Source organism: Leopardus geoffroyi, chromosome C2, assembly GCF_018350155.1.
Source record: "Leopardus geoffroyi isolate Oge1 chromosome C2, O.geoffroyi_Oge1_pat1.0, whole genome shotgun sequence".
NCBI classification, from domain to species: Eukaryota; Metazoa; Chordata; class Mammalia; order Carnivora; family Felidae; genus Leopardus; species Leopardus geoffroyi.
In genome coordinates this window covers 120,637,528-120,655,198 of record NC_059333.1, presented here as the reverse complement: position 1 = coordinate 120,655,198, position 17,671 = coordinate 120,637,528, and the positions used below count along the sequence as shown (strand labels likewise).

The 17,671-nt window shown below is 41.7% G+C and overlaps 1 protein-coding gene and 1 long non-coding RNA gene across 10 annotated transcripts in view; one reads left to right on the top strand and one right to left on the bottom strand.

Annotated features, from left to right (window-relative positions):
* SLC9A9 (solute carrier family 9 member A9) overlaps positions 1–17,671 on the bottom strand; it is a 694,304-nt gene that overhangs the window by 55,317 nt on the left and 621,316 nt on the right. The gene's annotated exons all lie outside the window — the stretch shown is intronic.
* LOC123611454 lies at positions 757–16,982 on the top strand. The gene is made up of 2 exons (XR_006718678.1): positions 757–3,025; positions 15,675–16,982. It is a non-coding gene; the product is annotated as an uncharacterized LOC123611454 (long non-coding RNA).

Below are 17,671 nucleotides of genomic sequence, written 5' to 3'. Positions count from 1 at the left end.
TATGCAAAACAGAGGCTCTGGTCCCCAGGGTGGGTTCTGGGCAGCCCAGGGCAGAGGCTTCCTTGGACCTCACTTCGGGTGTCCCACAAATTCTCTTTTTGACCTTGTCAAAACCACTTTGGCTGTTGCCTCATGTTTCCCATCTACAAACAGTAGCTAATGAATGATACCTACCCACAGGTCGTAGGTAGATTAATTAGTTAATGTTTGCCAAGTACCTTGAAGATCAGAGCTCTACCTATTGTAAAAGCTTTTTCCTGCTTGTCCTGAGAAGTCTAATCCCTTAGAAAAAAAGGCCATTTCACAGGGCAGTGGCTGCCCTCTAACTGATGGGATAAGATCTTCCCCCATGTTTTTATCTGTCAGAAGAAAGGAGTTTGTTTAATTAGCAGGCAATGCTTTTCTGGAAACAGCTTCTGTGAATTCGCAAAGAGGCTACAACTCCTAGTGTATTATTATCACTTATCTTTCCCCCCCAGCTGACATTTGCAGCCTGTTGCAAGTCACAAATTCCTAAAGGATGGACGTAGTGGAGAGAAAGCTAAGTGGCAATGGTGACAAGCCACTAAGGATTTCTGCTGAAATCGAAATTTGAAAACTTACAAGAAACATCTGCAAGATTCTCAGGGCAAAATGGTAGCAGAGAGAGTGTAGGCCTAGAGGGACTATGGGCAAATGCCTTCCCATTTTGTGATTCTATTTTCCTGACTCTGAAATGGGTTGGAAGTCCTTGGCTATTCCTTTGCTTTTCTGGCATATTGTATGGGCTGGTGCTGTCACCTGGGTCCAGTGCTTCAAGATTTTTACCACAGCATTCCCTATACACATGAGCTATTTGTCTATTGGAGGTCCACTTAGTTCTCTGCTACCCGGATGGCCACATTGGAGCAGCTGGGATGACGGTTCTCATCACTCTCCAAATTTATTCTGCTTCTTTGTTAGTTCATACTCTGCTTCTCTCCACTGCACTGTGAGCTCCAGGAGGCCAGCCAGGCACCCTGTTCCCCTTATTCAGTGCAGTATCCTCAGTGTCTGGGACTGGCCTGGTGCACAGTAGTTGCTCAGTGAATATTGCTTGAGCGAATTATTGCCCATCCTTTATACACTACCACTCCAATGGCAACAAACACCTGTTTGGAAGAAGAGGAAGTTTCACAATTCACAACCTGAATTGTTGTGGGTTTAATTGTGTCCCCCCCCCCCCCAAAAGATACATTCAAGTTCTAACCCCTGGTACTTGTGAATGTGACCTTATCTGGAAATAGGTTCTTTGCAGATGTCATCAAGTTAAGATGAGGTCATACTGGATTAGGGTGGGCCCTAATTATGACGACTGACATGTCTGTAAGAAGAGGGATGTTTGTACACAGAGACACAGGCAAACAGGGCAAAGATGACGTGAAGACAAAGACAGAGACTGGAGTGAAGCATCTGCAAGTCAAAGAATACCAAAGATTATCTGACAGTAACCACCAGAAGCTAGAAGAGGCAAGGAAGGATTTTTCCTTGGAGCCTTTGGAGGGAGCATGACCCTGCTGATGCCTTGTTTTCAAACACTGGGCTTTCAGAACTGTGAAAGAATACACTTTTGTTGTTTTAAGCCACCCAGTTTGTGGTACTTTGTTACAAAAACCCTAGGAAGCTAATGTGTGAATGTTATTACAGATCAAAGAGACCCTTTGGGGAATGAGATGAGAAGACTTCTTACCTTTGCTTAAAAGTTTAGTTTACTTATGGCTTCCACAGAAGAGCAAAGCAATGTGTTTTTAATCATAGCAGATTTGTCAGAGAGGTAACGGATAAAGATGGAAAGAGAGGGAAGTGTGTGCAATCTACAGAGGCTTTCCCTTTGTGCCAAAGAGCCTCCTGATCCTTGTCTATCTGGTCTTCGAATATGGCCACCCAAAGTCCTTCACATCCCACGGTTAGCTTCACTCAGCAGGTCTAACTCTTTGTTCTTTGGTTGCCCTTCACTTTGGAGCTTTAAGTTCTTACTTTGTGTGCCCTAGATTTTCTGTTTCCAGAGAGACAAAGGGGTCTGCCAGAGGTACTGTGGTCCGTGTGTCAGGTATGTGTTAGGACAATTCCCCTCACATTAATTTTAATCACTAAGGCCCAAAGAGTCAGCTGAAATAGTACATACGTTGTTCTGAAGTATATTTCTTCTTGTAAGGAATATTTACAAATTCAATTCAAATATTTTTGGAATGCCAATGGTTCTTGATTCTGAATTTTAGATCCTTAATAAGACTCCACTCACTCTGGAGCAGTGATTCTTAGACTTGTTTAGGTCTAAGAATCTGTCTTCATCAAAGGATCTGTTTGATGGTCCTGATGATGTTATGGAGTCTCTCCCCAGGCAGGTGAACATCCACACAACATCTTGATGATGCCTTTAGGCCCTGGATTCCACATTAGGAAACTATGCTCTGCTCTAGGTGGATCATCTTCTCCCCCATCCCAGCTGTCAAAAGGGGAATCCACTTGATCCTTCCACTGACTTCTCAGAAGAGAAAGGGGGTGCAAAGGAGTCCTGGCCTCCAGCTTTTGGGAACACAGTAGATCTGACCTTTTGGTGGATCTCATCTGACTCTTTTTCCTTAATTTACATAGTTTACCAGTGTGATGGTTAATTTTATGTGTCAACTTGACTGGGCTATAAGGTGTTGAGTTATCTGGTCAAATATTATATTGGGTATGTCCGTGAGAGTGTTTCTGGATGACATTAACATTTGAATATGTAGAATGAATAAAGTAGAATGCCCTACTCAATGTGGATGGGCTCCAACCAACCAGTTGAAAGACTAAATAGGACAAAAAGCTGAACCTCCCAGAAATGAGAGGGAATTCCTCCTGCCTGGCTGGCTTTGAGCTGGCCTTTTGGTGACTTTGGACCTCACCTGAAACATTGACTCTTCCTGCATCTTGATCCTAGTGGCCTCCAGACTGGAATTTATACCATCATCTCTCCTGGGTCTCCAGCATCTGACTGTGGATTTTGAGACTTCTCAACCTCCATAACCATGTGAGCCAATTCCTTAAAATAAATCTTTTTATATATAGTCTATTTATTCTGTTTCTCTGAAGATCCTTGACTAATACAGCCAGGGAAAGAGAAGGCAAGACCTGTACCTCTTTTTGCCTGTGAACTAGTTCTTCCTCAGTGGATCTAGGCCTTCCTTTTTTTGTATGTCTTCAAGCCAGAAATTCTAAGGGTTACTTTTAAGGTGTTTATTAGGACAAAATAGGATACCTATAGATTAAAAGAAAAAAGAAGTCTATCAGACCAGTGTCTGGCATGTTGTATACAATGGTGATCATAAAAGATGGTTACATTTGCTTTGTTTCTGGCATATGGCTCCATTTGTAATACATATATGCACCTTGAGCATACGAATATTTTAAAAATGGTTTCTTGAAGTTGGCTTATGTCAGTCTTCAGTTTGTCAGGCTAAGAAAATGAATGGTTACCTAATTTTCTAATTATTTAATTAGAAAATATACTTGGTCCCGATGTCTCCATTTTTCTTTGCATTACATTTATCAGTCTGCTCTTGCTGGTAAAGGTGACAATCCAGGTGAAAGCTACTTCCCTTTGCTGTCCTTTGTTGTTATCATCACCTTTCTCCCTTGCTCAACTTAAAACTCCTGCTCTCCTGGGTGGGGGCAGAGATGAGGGCAGGAGAACAGCATCAGTCTTCCTTGAATAAGACCTAACAAACAAGTGGGAGCACCATAGGTTCACTGCACTGCTTCTCAGGCAACATGTAAACCTGGTCTAAATCTTCCTCCCCATCCTCATGGCCTGCTTGGGTCCTTGAAGCTCCAACAACACAGCCCCTGAGAAAGCACTATCCAGGCAGACCAACCTGGGCTCCAGCTGCATTCAGGGGCCTTCCTCTTACTGGTGTGTGACTCCCATTGGGTGGGTTCCTCCACTTCTGGAAGCAATACCTGCATATCACGGTTTCGAGGAGTGCATAGATGTAAAAGGACTAGGGCTGTGATGATACAGTGTGGATGCTCAGTAAATGGTAGCTGCATCTCTGTTAGTCTGCATTAAGACTCTCACTGTAGCCTCTGAAAGGCTGTTTTTCCCACCTCGTCCACTACTGTCAGCTTAATCTTAAACTAATGTCACTTCTTTCATTAAAAACCTTCTTTGGAAAATAAGCAAAAATTCCCCAGATCTTTTACTCTGGTTGGTCAGATTATAGGCAACTTGCTATTTTCTTTCTTGTGTATTTCTGTCTCTTCTCACTGACCAGTAAAAGAAATAAAAAACAAGCCTCCATTGTTTCCACAATGGTGAGAACAGTTCTGAGCCTGCTCTCCATTGGCTCTGGTTAAATTTGTCCTCATTGGTCATGTCATTGTGTCAATTAACCTGCCCCAACTCCAGATTCTCCTCACCTATAAGAAGTACTTTGTGTAAGGATTAAATGGGAAAATACATGTGAAATAACTAACATAGCGCTTAAGTAATCAGAGCTTTGAGTTCCAGAAAATACCTGAAATACTGGCTTTGGTAGGTATTTGTTAATAGATATGTGGAACATAGTCAACCATGTCTCTGATTTCCTCACCCTCTATAACCCAAAACCTTGTCCTTGGCCTCAGTTCAGGCAGAGCTTACTGTCAGGTCAGGTTTTCCTCTGGCAAGGTCAACCTGGCTGTCCTTTTGATCTTCTGTCTCAGACCGCAGGCTCCCAAGGCTGGACCCTGTCTTACATGTCACATATGCAAGTCAGCATAAAAGTCTTCCTTAACTTTTCTAAGGGCAGAGATGCCATGGGCAGGAGAAATGGAGCAGCACAGACACTCCTGGAAGGTCTTGGCCAGTTCCATAAGACACAACATGCCCTTGGGCTCCGTGGTGGTTTCAAACCTTTGGAAGCCCACAGCGTAATGGCAGTTAGTACCATCTGTGGCAGCACTAAAAGGGACAGTTGCAGAAGATCTATTGGTGCCTTGTCAGTAACTGTTTAAAGTGAATCCTGCAGACCTGATCTCTGCCTATAGGATCAGCTTGGGGCAAACAAACACAGGACATATCAGCCATCACTTGTGCATGTTCTGGAATGTACAGATATGCCCTCAATCGGTTCTTAGGAGTCAAAATGCATTTTGGTTTAATGTATTGCTTTAAGAAGGAATAATCTGTTTTCTTATGGTTGAAGCCCTGATACCACTTGGTATTGGTTTTTCTATTCGCGTGTGCAACTTCTCTGTGTGCGTTTATGTATGTGTATGTGAATATTCACAAAAATTCAATAAAAAGTTTTTAGCAATAATGGAAAGAAAAAAATGTATAAATCTTGGATGTGTCGTGAAAGGAGATTTTGACCATGTTTGGACTCAATTATTGGAGAAATGAGTACTTTGAAGGGTATAGGGAAAAAAAGAAGAAATCCCTCCCTACATGTGTTTCATATTCTGTCAGCACTTGCTGGCTATCTCTTATTCCCAGGCACCTGTGTAGTGTTTGGGTTTCATTTCAGGGAGAGATTCTAGTCCTGGTAGGCATTGCTGAAGCCACCTAATGTTAGCGCCTGAACAGGGACACATTTTCTGGCAAGTAAAAGGACTTTTCCTGGAAGAAGCAAGAATGATCCTCTTCTGGACAGCATTGGAGAAAATTGTTCAACTGAGTCATGGTAACAAACCTCAACTGGGTACTTAACCCTGCCAGATACCCAATTATCTGTGTGTGTGTGTGTGTGTGTGTGTGTGTGTGTGTGTGTGTTTAGAAGACTTGTTTTTCCTCCCTTAAAATGACTTGCTTTTCTCTCCTCTAGTCCTGTTCTATCCTTGTTGTCAGCCAATGACCTCACCGCATACTCTATTGCAAAAAAAGGGGAGCCATCAGCTGTAGCAGAAGGGAACCACCTCATCTCCCCCTCCCCAACCCCCTATCATACTCCTACCTGTCTGGGCTGCAAGCTCTATTTGTCATTCTTCCATGTGTTTGACAACACCCCCCACAAAAGCCAGTAACTCCTCATGGGATCTGGATTGTATCCTCTGACACATTTTCAGGGAATTCCTTTTTTATTCACTCTTTATCACTGATATCTTCCTTCCTACTGAATCATTTCCATCAGCTACATACAAACATGATCTAGTATCTCCCGTATTTCACTTCCCTCTACACCTTGCCCCATCTATTTACTTCCTTTTAGAGCTCCCTCAAAAAGTTAATTTATGTTTATTTTCTCTTTTTCCTCATTTTTATTCACTCCTCAATCTACCCCCACTATCTGTTGCACCTGCCACTCCACTGATTTTGTGAAGATCAACGACATCTGTGTTGCCAAGTCCAAAGGACTCTTCTCTGTGTCCCTCAGCCCTACCAGCACACTGTACATTCTTCTACACACACTCCCCTACCTGACTCTCAGGACCTTGCTTCCACCTCCCTACTCATGGGCCTCTCCTTTGCAATCTTCTTTGCTGAATCCCATCCCTCTCTCTAGGTCTAAATAGTGGTGTCCCTGGAGGGTCTGTCCTGAGAACTTCTCTCTTCCCCCAAACACCATCTCTCTAGCTGATCTCATCCATGGCTTTCAATAGTACCTAGAGGTTAAAAAATCATATGTATGTGTACAGATACATATCCATATATTTTCATATTTTTTTCTGAGCTCTAGACTTATATACCCAATGGGCTACCTACCATCGCCATTGGCTAATCTCAAACTTAACGTGTCTGAAATGAATTCTCAAGTCTTCCCTGCCGCCAGCCAGTCCTTCCTATCTTTGTAACTGGGATCACCACGTGGTTGCTCAGGTCAGAAACATGGAAGTCAATCTTTTCCTTTTCCCTCACCCTGCTCCCCATACCAAATGCATGAAAGTCCTGTGATTCTACTTCCAGGCTACATCTCAAAGCATCACAATTCCTTGCGTCTAGGCCACCCTTGTCTCTTGCTGCACCAGTGTAAACAGCCTTCTGACCTTCAGATGCCATGCTCACTGTCCTACAATTCTCCATAGCACAACAGGAGTGAGCTGTACAAAAGCAAATTAGATCACATTGCTTCCCTGCTTAAAACTTCACTTAGAAGTTTTGATGGATGCCTACTTCACTTAGAATAAAATATATACAACTTAGTCTGGCCGACAGGACCTGCATGATCTATCTTCCCTCACTGGCTTTCCCTGCTTTCGCATATGGTGTTCCTTCTGCCTGGAACCCTCTTCTATCAGTTCAAGCGAGCTCATTTTCAGTTTCAGAAAGCCTTTCCCTGACATGGCAAACAATGACCAATTGTGTAATTATTCCACCTGCTTGATTTGATTTTTGTTTTTCACCTTGCTAGATTTTAGGCTGTAAGCTATGTGACAACAGGGGCCATGTGTTCTATCCTCACACCTAGTACAGTGCCTGGCACTTAGTAGGTACTAAATAAATATTGTAGGGTCAATGAGGTAGTATATCTTGGTGCACTTAAAATCAGTGTTCACGTGTCTTTCCTTCAGGGGCCCATTTTCTCTTGTTTTGTGCTCATAGTTCTTACAAATGGTGATAGAGGCACTCATCTATCTTGCAGTAAAATAAAATTTTTTTTCCTCAGCAGTAACGATCTTCTTGAATCTGTCAGCAGACACACATTCAGAAATAAGTCTTAGGATAATTCCAGTTGAAAAAGCTCAGAAATGGTCCTTGCAAGTATTCTGAGAGTTCAGTGGGGAACTGGAAACATATTCCCCTAGCATTTCAACCAGAACTCAACTTGTGGAGGCTCTTTCAGACAGAACAGAAAGAAGGAAGTTTAAATTCTCCAGAAATGGCAGATGATAAATCCAAATGAGTGCTAAAATTCCTCTCTTAAAAAATCACCGCCTCCTACAGCTAAAGAAAAAAATTCATAAAAGCAGACTTGGGCAATGGTAGTAAAGGAGGGTGAGAAAACTTTTAAAATGTGGGGGAAAAAGCCAACCTAGACACTAGATCAGACAGTGCACAAGAAGACCTTTAGCATGGTGCCATGTGGGATAAATACGAATTTTAATTCAAGAGGATAAGGACACATAGCTTTTGTCTGTTTTATTTTCCCATGTCCTCTTATTACTACTAGTAGATTGATTCTATTTTTTGTGCCTTGAGGCTTTTATTGTTTCCTATCACTTGAACTTAGAAGTATTTTCTCTGCCCCCCCTCCTGTGCCCCCTCTCCCCTTCACTGTTCTTAGTTCTTCCACAAACATCTTCCATCTATGGCCAGCTACTCAAGATATAGAAATACCCTCTAACATCTTTCCTGTTCAGTGTACTTGGGGATAATACTCTGATTGTAAATTAGGATGAACAAAACATTCTGACCCCAAAAGTTTGGTGTTCCCACACCGTTCTGCAATGTGGTAGTGACTAGATTTCCCAGGCTACCTAGGGAAAAAATCAAGCACACACAGTAACTTTTGTGGGTAGCCATGTCAATTCTTCTAAATTTGTTCTAAACTCTTTGAGTGCTACCTAGCCCTATCCCCAACTTACATGTTCCACTAAAAGTTGCAAACCTGGGTAAGCTATTCTTACTGAGAAAACATGGGTTCTGAAAGCCTCCTCTCTTCTCGTGGAATGCATGTCAACAGGGTGAGTTTTTCTATTTGAATATTTCTGCTGTATGTACAAGTACTATTTTCCCTGCCTACATGGATCTTAATTAACCAAGAGTAGATAGATACCAAGAAATCTGAGTTTTTGTTAAAAAATAAACTATTACATACGGTACTATGACATGGTGGATCCATGTCATATATTAGTCTAAACCCGTAGAATAAAACCCAAAGACTCTATTTTTTGTGCTCTGAGGCTTTTCCTGTTTCCTATCATTTGAACTTAGAAGTATTTTCCCCTGATCCCCTCATTTGCCTTTGTACAACACAGAGAATGAACCCAATGTAAACTGTAAGCTTTAGTTAATAATAGCATACCAATATTGGCTCATGAACGGTAACAAATGTGCCACACTAACACAAAATGTTAACAATAGGGGAAACGGTGCAGAGATGCAGAATATGGGAACTCTGTACTTTCGGCTCAAAATTCTGTAAACCTAAAACTTCTCTGAAAAATAAAGTCTAGGGGCACCTGGGTGGCTCAGTTGGTTAAGCATCCAACTTCGGCTCAGGTCATGATCACATGGTTTGTGAGTTTGAGCCTCATGTTGGGATCTCTGGTGCAGAGCCCACTTCAGATCCTCTCTCTCTCTGCCCCTCTCCCACTAGTGCTTTCTTTCTCTGTCAAAAATAAATAAACATTAAAAAAATAAAGTCTGGTAAATTAAAAAAAATACAAAGTAGTTTATCATCCCTATGGTCTTAAGATATTTGCTGATATTGAAGATTATTCTGCTTAATTATTCTGAACAGCCTGAAAAAATTGCAACAGTGAACCATAAAGAAACAGGAGAAATTCTCCTGCCATCTTAATGGGATGCCGACATAACACTGGAGTCTAGATGTTCCTGATCATGCTTGATACATTCCCCTTCCTCCAGCTCCTTGATTCAAAGCTCTGCACAGTATTCAAAACCCAGTTCCTTGTGATCTCCTTATCAGAACTTCCAACTCTCCACCTGGAAATAATTTTATCATTCTTGAACCTGGAGGTAATTTGCTTGAACTTTCCTAGCTTCCGGATGTTATACATAGGACCTCTCCATTTTTTGTTGTTGTTGTTGTTGTTGTTGTTGTTGTTGTTGTTGTTGTTGTTTTAAATCACAAGTTATCTTTAGCTGCTGGAGCATTTTTGGGTTGTTGTCCCTGATTAACTTGATCCATTCTCCTATCTGCTATGGACCCCAAGGATTGCTACAACACTACATGGGTTTCTCCTCTTGGTGACACTGTTCTTGCCTGCCTGACAGTATGTAGGCCTGTTTCATGCTGTTCCATATCTGCATCAACTTTGCTTGACCACATTTGACCCTTTAAGGATATTGTTAAGGAGCCTTGAAAATATAACCTTATTGCCTCATGTAGGCTCCAAACTTTCCACTGAAGTTGACCTTTGCATGTGGCATTTGTTCTAAAAGGGTCAGGTAGACAAACAGCTGACTTTCAAGTATCCAGCCACTTAAGAACAGGGAGCGGTTTCTGAGCCTCAGTGCAGCCATAACCCAAACGGACACATTGCTCTATAATACAGTAAATTCTGTGATATGAGGAATGTTCCCTATTTAGGACAGCCTTACAGATCTGGTAATTTACTGTCCCTTGAAAATGTGTGTGTGTGTGTGTGTGTGTGTGTGTGTGTGTGTGTGTGCGTGTGTGTGTGTGTGTGTGTGTGCGTGCGCGCTTGGGGTGGAAGTGGTAGTAAGGAAGTTGATGGGTGAATAAACAAAGGTGAGAACCTGATACCAGGGCCAGAACAGGGAACTTGGTAGAGCCACGAGGAAAAAAATAGCCAAAATGAAAAATAAGTAACTTGTAGAAGACGTAAAGGGGGTTTCCTTTATGGGTGTTGGTGGCACAGATCTCTATTGACAGGAAATTTGAAATCACTGATTAGCAAAAGCAATTTTGATTTCCCATCAAGTTCTTGGCATGTGTGTGTGGATGATATAGGTGAATCTGGCTCGCAACTACCCATGGCGCTCACACTGCAGGCGTGCTGGACACCTGTGCGTCCATCTCACTCCGCTCCGTGGACTCACTGGCCTGGCAGGCGGCTCCTCTCGCCTCGGGGTCAACTCGCTTGCCCCTCGGAAGGAGCCCCATTCCCGTTCCATCCCCATTTCTGAGCGCCCAGCCATCCCCCCTCTTGGAAATGCCCTTCTCTTCGGCAGGGACATTAGGGTCCTCATTGGCAGGGCCTCGGGGCCCCGGTCTCGGTCCCTGGGCTTGGTACCTGCCGGGTCTCAGAGGCTCACTGGTCCCCCAGCTTTTCTTCCGTACCTACAGTGCCCACAGGCCTGGCTCTGTGTTTTTTCTCCAGAATACAGGGGGGAGGGTAATTAAGAGAAAATCCCAAGAAAGAGCCTTCGAAATACTTGTGAAACGCTGTAGGTGCAATTCGTGGGAAGCAGAATGTGGCCAGGCTTTGAACTCCAGGGTGTGGGAGACACAGACTGTAAAGTGAGACACGGCAAGCCTTTGGACAGGCCAGAATCATCCGCAAGAGCGCTGATGTGCTGGGAACCGCCCAGCTGCATTTTAAACCAACGTGGACTTTAGAGCAGGAGAATAAAAAGATAAAGCTTCATAAATGGGAAGTCAAGCCGTTTGTGAATGGAATACGCTCAGTCTTTTTATTTTAAATTCAGTGCCAAGTGGCAGGGAGGGGACTTTATTAGCTTCAAATCTCACATTCAACACTGGGGACAGCTAGCTCATCAGAAGCTAAGAGGGACAGGCTTCAGGCAGTCTTTGGCCATTTCTGAGGAATGTGCCCAACAGCCAAGTAGTAAGATCGAAAATGTGGAATAAATGGCACCGGGAAATATCTCTTTCTCATGATTAATTTTCATTTATAAGTAGACAGAGAAGTGGTTGGATATTATTTTGAGAATGTCTCTTTAAGCAAAAATTTATTATTAATGGCAAATATTTTAGGACATGGTTAGTTGCACCTTCTTGGGTGTCAAGCACATGCTGTTTCCTGAAAATCATAAAATATTGTCCTTCTGTTCCTAGCGGGAGGCACATATCCCATTGTCTTGTTTCCACAATGCTTAACTGTGTTACAGCAAATGTCAATAGTGAATTAACTATCCCTTCGAACGTTTCAAAAGTGACTTTTAATTAAGCGTATTAACCTGATGTATCATCATTTGAGCAGCAAGTAAAATAAGATTATAGGCATTTTCAGCTTTTGGATGCCTGCAGAACATGAAAAGCATTTTATGAGGCTTGCATTAATGCATATTTCATTATAATGTAATTCTATATTAGATATTCCACTTATGCATAGAGCTAAAATAGTTTCTGCTCTGTAGCGATGCCGATTTAAATGAGTAAACCACACGGAATGGAGAAAGCTTAACTCTTTGTGCATCTCAGCATTATGCTTACAGAAGAAATCTTTAAGGGCAGAATTTCACCTTCAGTAGAGAGAGTATAACACTTCTGCTTCAGGTGGGATGGGGCGAGAAAGAACGGACGTAACATTTCTTCTGCACAACATTACCTGATCAGGGATAATTCTGAGCATACCCTGAGCATTTTCCCTTTATTCCACACATAGCCAGCTGATAGGTTTAGATGCACTGAGCAGTCCACAAGACCGAGTTGCACATGAAAGACTTGTGAGGGCTGGTGGGCTGCCTTGACCACTTGGATAAGTAGAGCAAGCACAACATAAATGCAAACAGAAACCCTGGGAACTAGGTGCATGGCCCTCTGCAGGGCTGCCATGAAGTATCCTGCACAATATTACTAATAGACCTTTTACAATTTTTATAGCTTCCCGAGTTATTTTTGAGTCAGTGCTAGCATTCAATTATTTCCTGTTGAATAAGGAACAAAACAGGCCTAAAGACTGAAAGGAAAGGCTGCTGCAGGGAGCGATCTCTCCAGATGGAAGTTTTCTGGCAGATTGTGATTTGTGACTCAGAATGAGCCCAGATCACTGTGCCATATGGGTGGCAGCAGAGCCTGTAGACACTGACTCAGTGAAGTCACTCAGCAACCCCTGAATTCCTACTATGTGTCAGCTACTAGCAGGGCACCAGGAAACAAACATGAGTAAGTGATAGTATGTGCAGCAAAGGAGTCCATTCGTTCATTCATTCATTCATTCATTCATCAACATTTACTGAACATTAACAATGTGCATCATATATTCAGGGACTTGAATATGTAAACATAGAGTAAATCACCATATGGTATTATGACAAAGTCAGTTATAAAGATAGGAGGAAAATGCTTCACAAGCATGGAGATGGAGAGAGAGACTAATTATATCTGGCATATTCATAGAAATTCTCCCAGAAAAGGTGACATTCAGCCTGAATCTTGAAGAAGGATTAGGGGATTAAGTGAGGAGGAAAGAAGGACAAGGCCATTCCTAGCAAAGGAATAGTGTGAGCCAAGTCATGGAGTTAAGGATTCGTGTTTGGGAGGAAAAATAAGAAATCAACTGTGAATATAGCTTGTGGCCTCATAGGCAGGAAATGCAGCTAGAGAAATAACATGTGCAAGATCTTCTATGCCATGTTAGAGTTGTAGCTGTATTCCATACATTGGGGATGGCAAATCCCAGAATTCTGCATTTTCTATCCTCATGACACATGTTCTCAATCTGCCATGAATGGTGTTCTTTTCTGCTGAGCCCAGGACAACCCATACAATCCTTCTCTACAAAAGACTGTGGAAGCCACCACCAACCTACTGGAACTGGTCCATAAGAGAAGAAATATATTCACCATCTTTGCTACAGGCAAAGGAAACTAACTAAGGGTTTTAAATATAGGAATGACAAGGTTGGATTTGATTGTTGGAGAGACTCTTTTACTAAGTTCACTAGAGCATAAATTGGAGTGGGGAGACTCTTGAATCAGGAAAACTAATAGTAAGCTATTTAATAGTTTAAGCCATTGGTTTTCAACCCAGATGCACATTGAAATACTCACGTGCTTGTTAAAAATATCTTCTACTTATTTTGCTTTAAGTCAGTCAGAGAAAGACAGATATGTGATTTCACTCATATGTGGAATTTGAGAAACTCAACAGATGAACAGAGGGGAAGGAAAGGAAAAATAAGATAAAAACAGAGAGGGAGGTAAACCGTAAGAGATTCTTAAATGCAGAGAACAAAATGAGGGCTTCTGGAACGGGGGTGGGTAAAGGGATGGGTTAAATGGGTGATGGGCATTAAGGAGGACACTTTTCAGGATGAGCACTGGGTGTCATATGTAAGAGATGAATCACTGGGTTCTACTCCTGAAGCCAAGACTACACTGTATGCTTAACTCACTTGAATTTAAATAAAAACATAGATGGGGAAGCAAACCATAAGACACTGTTGAATTACAGAGAACTAACTGGGGGCCGCTAGAGGGGAGGTGGGAGGGGGGATGGGCTAAATGGGTGTTGGGCATTAAGGAGAGCACTTGCTGGGATGAGCACTAGGTGTTATACGTAAATGATGAATCACTGGGTTCAATTCCTGATACCAATACTACACTGTATGTTAACTAACTTGAATTAAAAAAAATAAATTTATATTAAAAAAAGATACTTGTTGAAAAAAAGGTAAAAAATTCTCTCTCTCCCTCTGCCCCCTCCCCCAATCATGCTCTCTCTCTAAAAAATAAAAAAAAAATTTAAAAATTAATAAAATATCTGATACTTAGGTCCCACCCAAACCAATGAATCCAAGTGATTCATGTGTGCCCAAGGGTTAAGATATCTTGTCTGGGTATTAGTTAATGAGAATATTTATTAAACAAAAGAGGTTTTATTCTCTTTCAGTATGAGCTTAGACAGGACAGAAGATGATTTGGGGAAGATAGGAAAGGATTTGCCATTGTTTGGTCTTTACTCAAATACTACTAATAAAAACTGTGCTTTCTTGGTGTCTTCTGTCTATTGACTTATATATAGATATATCATTTCCTTTAATCCCCACATTAATCCTCTCAGTATGTGTTTATTATCCTCAATTTACAGCTGAGGTAACCAAGTCTCAGAGACTTTAAGTAACTTAAGATCATAAGGCAATCTGATGCCAAAAGTTATATTCTTTTTACTCCTTATTACTATCAGGTCTTTTATTTAAATCACATACAAAACACAGCAAATATATTAGAAGAAATAATAGCACTTGGGGAGTGTGTTGTTACTTTTGGGTATGATCAAATTCATGTTCAGAAACTAAAACTTGAGTGCTTTTGCTGTGAAGCAGGCTGGGCTGGCCCTTTGGCCCAGGAAATAGGTGATTTTACACCTACTGAAGTCTTGGGGGGAAGACTGTTAAGAACATAAGCATTTCTCTCTGGGTCAGGATATGGTTATTCCCACCCATCAGGAAAAGTGCTTTCACTTTGTGTTCTATTTGGCTCAAATTCTACTTGTATACACATCACGTCATAGGCCTGACTAGGTGCATTTGTGTGGTTGTGATTCCTGTGTACAAACAGTACAAAGACACATCTAAAATTAAGAGATATACCCACCCATTTTAAATGTCCTTTCACAAGTATCTATAAAATTTGGGTTTTACCAATTGTTATCTAGCAACCAAATAATGCTCAATGTCTGCCTAATTATTTGGGTCATTTCAGTACTAAGAAGCAGGAAACTAGTGGTAGTATTCATGGTAAACATTAAGTTCTTACTTGGTTTGAAACTTCAATTCTAGAATCTCTACAAAACCAATGCAGCTATATAGCCAGCACCCATGATGTGTGTCTAATTAAACAATCTGTATCTCATCTACAAGTCGGCAGGCTGCTTCCTGGCTTGGGTGATAAGCCATGAAGGTTGGGCTCAGAGAGGGGCATGTCACTCAGCCAGGCCCATGGCTTGCCCTGATAGTATAGATGCCAGCAGTGGAACGTACGACAGAGTGCAGAATTCCTAACTCCAAGTCTAATGCCTTCATCTGTCAGATCATACTAATTCATAGCGACAGAGCCAAGGGAGGGGTATTTTATGTATGTGTTATGATTTATTCTGTTGGCAAAATCTTATACATTTCATTAACATTTGCTTTTTTATCATTGGAAGGAGACCCTAGGACCTTGACTTCTCAGCGATGTTCTGTGAATCACCCAGATTCCTTGGTGGGTAAGAGGGGACCTAAGTGGAGGTCATGAGGAGGAGACGAAGATGGAAGAGGGAATTGGACTTTAGACTTTAGGATATTTATTCCATTTTCAACCAGAGAAGTTTTGCTTTTATTAATTTCATTTGAAAAATAAAGGCTATAATTGGTGTGAAGAGCACTAGATCTAAGGAATCTCTGGGTAAAACATTTGCATATGTCAATCATTTGGACTACTTTCAGTTTTAATCAACCGGAAATCCAATTTTGATCCTGCACATGTTTGGAAAAAGTGGCCTGAACATAGCTGAAAAGAGTTGTCAAAAAGCCCATGAACTCGATTCTCAGGAGAGGTCTGGATCTACCTGCAGGTCCTTACTCGATGGCCAGTGGACTTCAAATGGCTTTAAAGATAAGGTTTCTGATTTAACAATCCTGGTTACTAGATTTCAACAGCATATATCAGCAGAGAGCTATTGGAAGCTGACATGCTGCAAAGTCATAGATGCCACGGCAGAGGAACTGTGTTAAGACTTAGTCACCTGCTGCACTGGAAGGACTATCTCATAGTGGGGTGAAATATGGAGTCTAGACTCTGACAGGTTTGGGTTCATGACCGAGTTTGGCCCCTTACTTGCTTTATGACTTTGAGTCTCAGTGTTATTGTCTGTAAAATGGGCATAGTAGTCAAGCTGTACTTGAATCTGACAGGACAGCTCTTTCACAGAACTTCTGGACTTTCCCAGAGCTTTCCTGTCAGCCTGCTACAGAAGAATCCTCTTGGCTGGTGGTTAAACATATAGATCCTTCTACCCCCAGGCTGCCCGAATCTGAATCATCAGGGGAAGGGCCAGTAATATGACCATATAACCGAAGCCCCAGTGGATTCTGAGCTGCCCCACTTTAGAGGTAGCTTGATAAACCCCAATAAAGGTTCCTGGGGAACTAAAGAATGGGGAATTCCCAGCCTATGGTGACCCTGGCCCCATGTCCTTTCTTCCTAAACCTGTGTCCTCTCTATTGGTAGAGGAGCATCTTCCTTGGTGCTTTGAAAGTCACAACTCATTACTGCTTCTTGTCAGGGCCAGAGTGCAACCAGTCAAAACCCCGTGAAGGTGAGTCACATGGTTTTTTTTTTTTTTTTCTTTCCGTACTTAAGGGAAAGGCTAAAAGAAGCAATTGAATGCCAATTAAGTGACTTTTATATCTAAGAGACCAGCATGGATGTCCCATTAAATAAATAGTTTTATTAAAATGTACACTCATGTGTATTTGAAGATGAGTGATTGTGTACTTCTTGCACCAGGCTGAAAAGGGGCTACGTTATCTTAGTGGTCTTGGAGGGCTTCAAAGAAGAAAAGAGCTCTCATTTTGATTGCAGTGTCAAAGTGTTATGGCTGTCAACCCAGTTATGCCTGAATATATTTTAAGAGGCTTCATTATAAATAAAACTGAATCCTGTTTTCTGTAATATTTCTGTTTGCAGAAGGCATGTGGCATAGAGAAGGCTATTGTAAACATTTGTGACCCCATTTGGCCTGTGTGTTTTTCTGCATCAGACTGAAAATCCTGACTGGCAGACAGGGCAGTGTCATATTTAACAAACACTTTTGTGAAACCCATAGAGAGAGGGAGAAAGGAAGCAAGTAGGAGCCAGTCAACTCTGTTTAATCGTTTCTTTTTGGTTTAACTCATTTCCAGCCCGAATTGTGTGTGTAAATCTTGGGACATACATACATATATTTTTAAAGAGGTTTTTAAAAACAATGATATACCAGACTACACCCCAAAACCAGATGATGGCTTTACAGGTGCCTGCTTCCACTCACAGCAACCACGGGGTAGAAGACAAGAATTAGAATGGCCCAGGGCAATCAGTCACCTTTATGTTTAAAAAAAAAAAAAACAGTCTGAGGATTGCATGTCTAGTCTTCCAAGTTATTAAAATAATCACGAATGA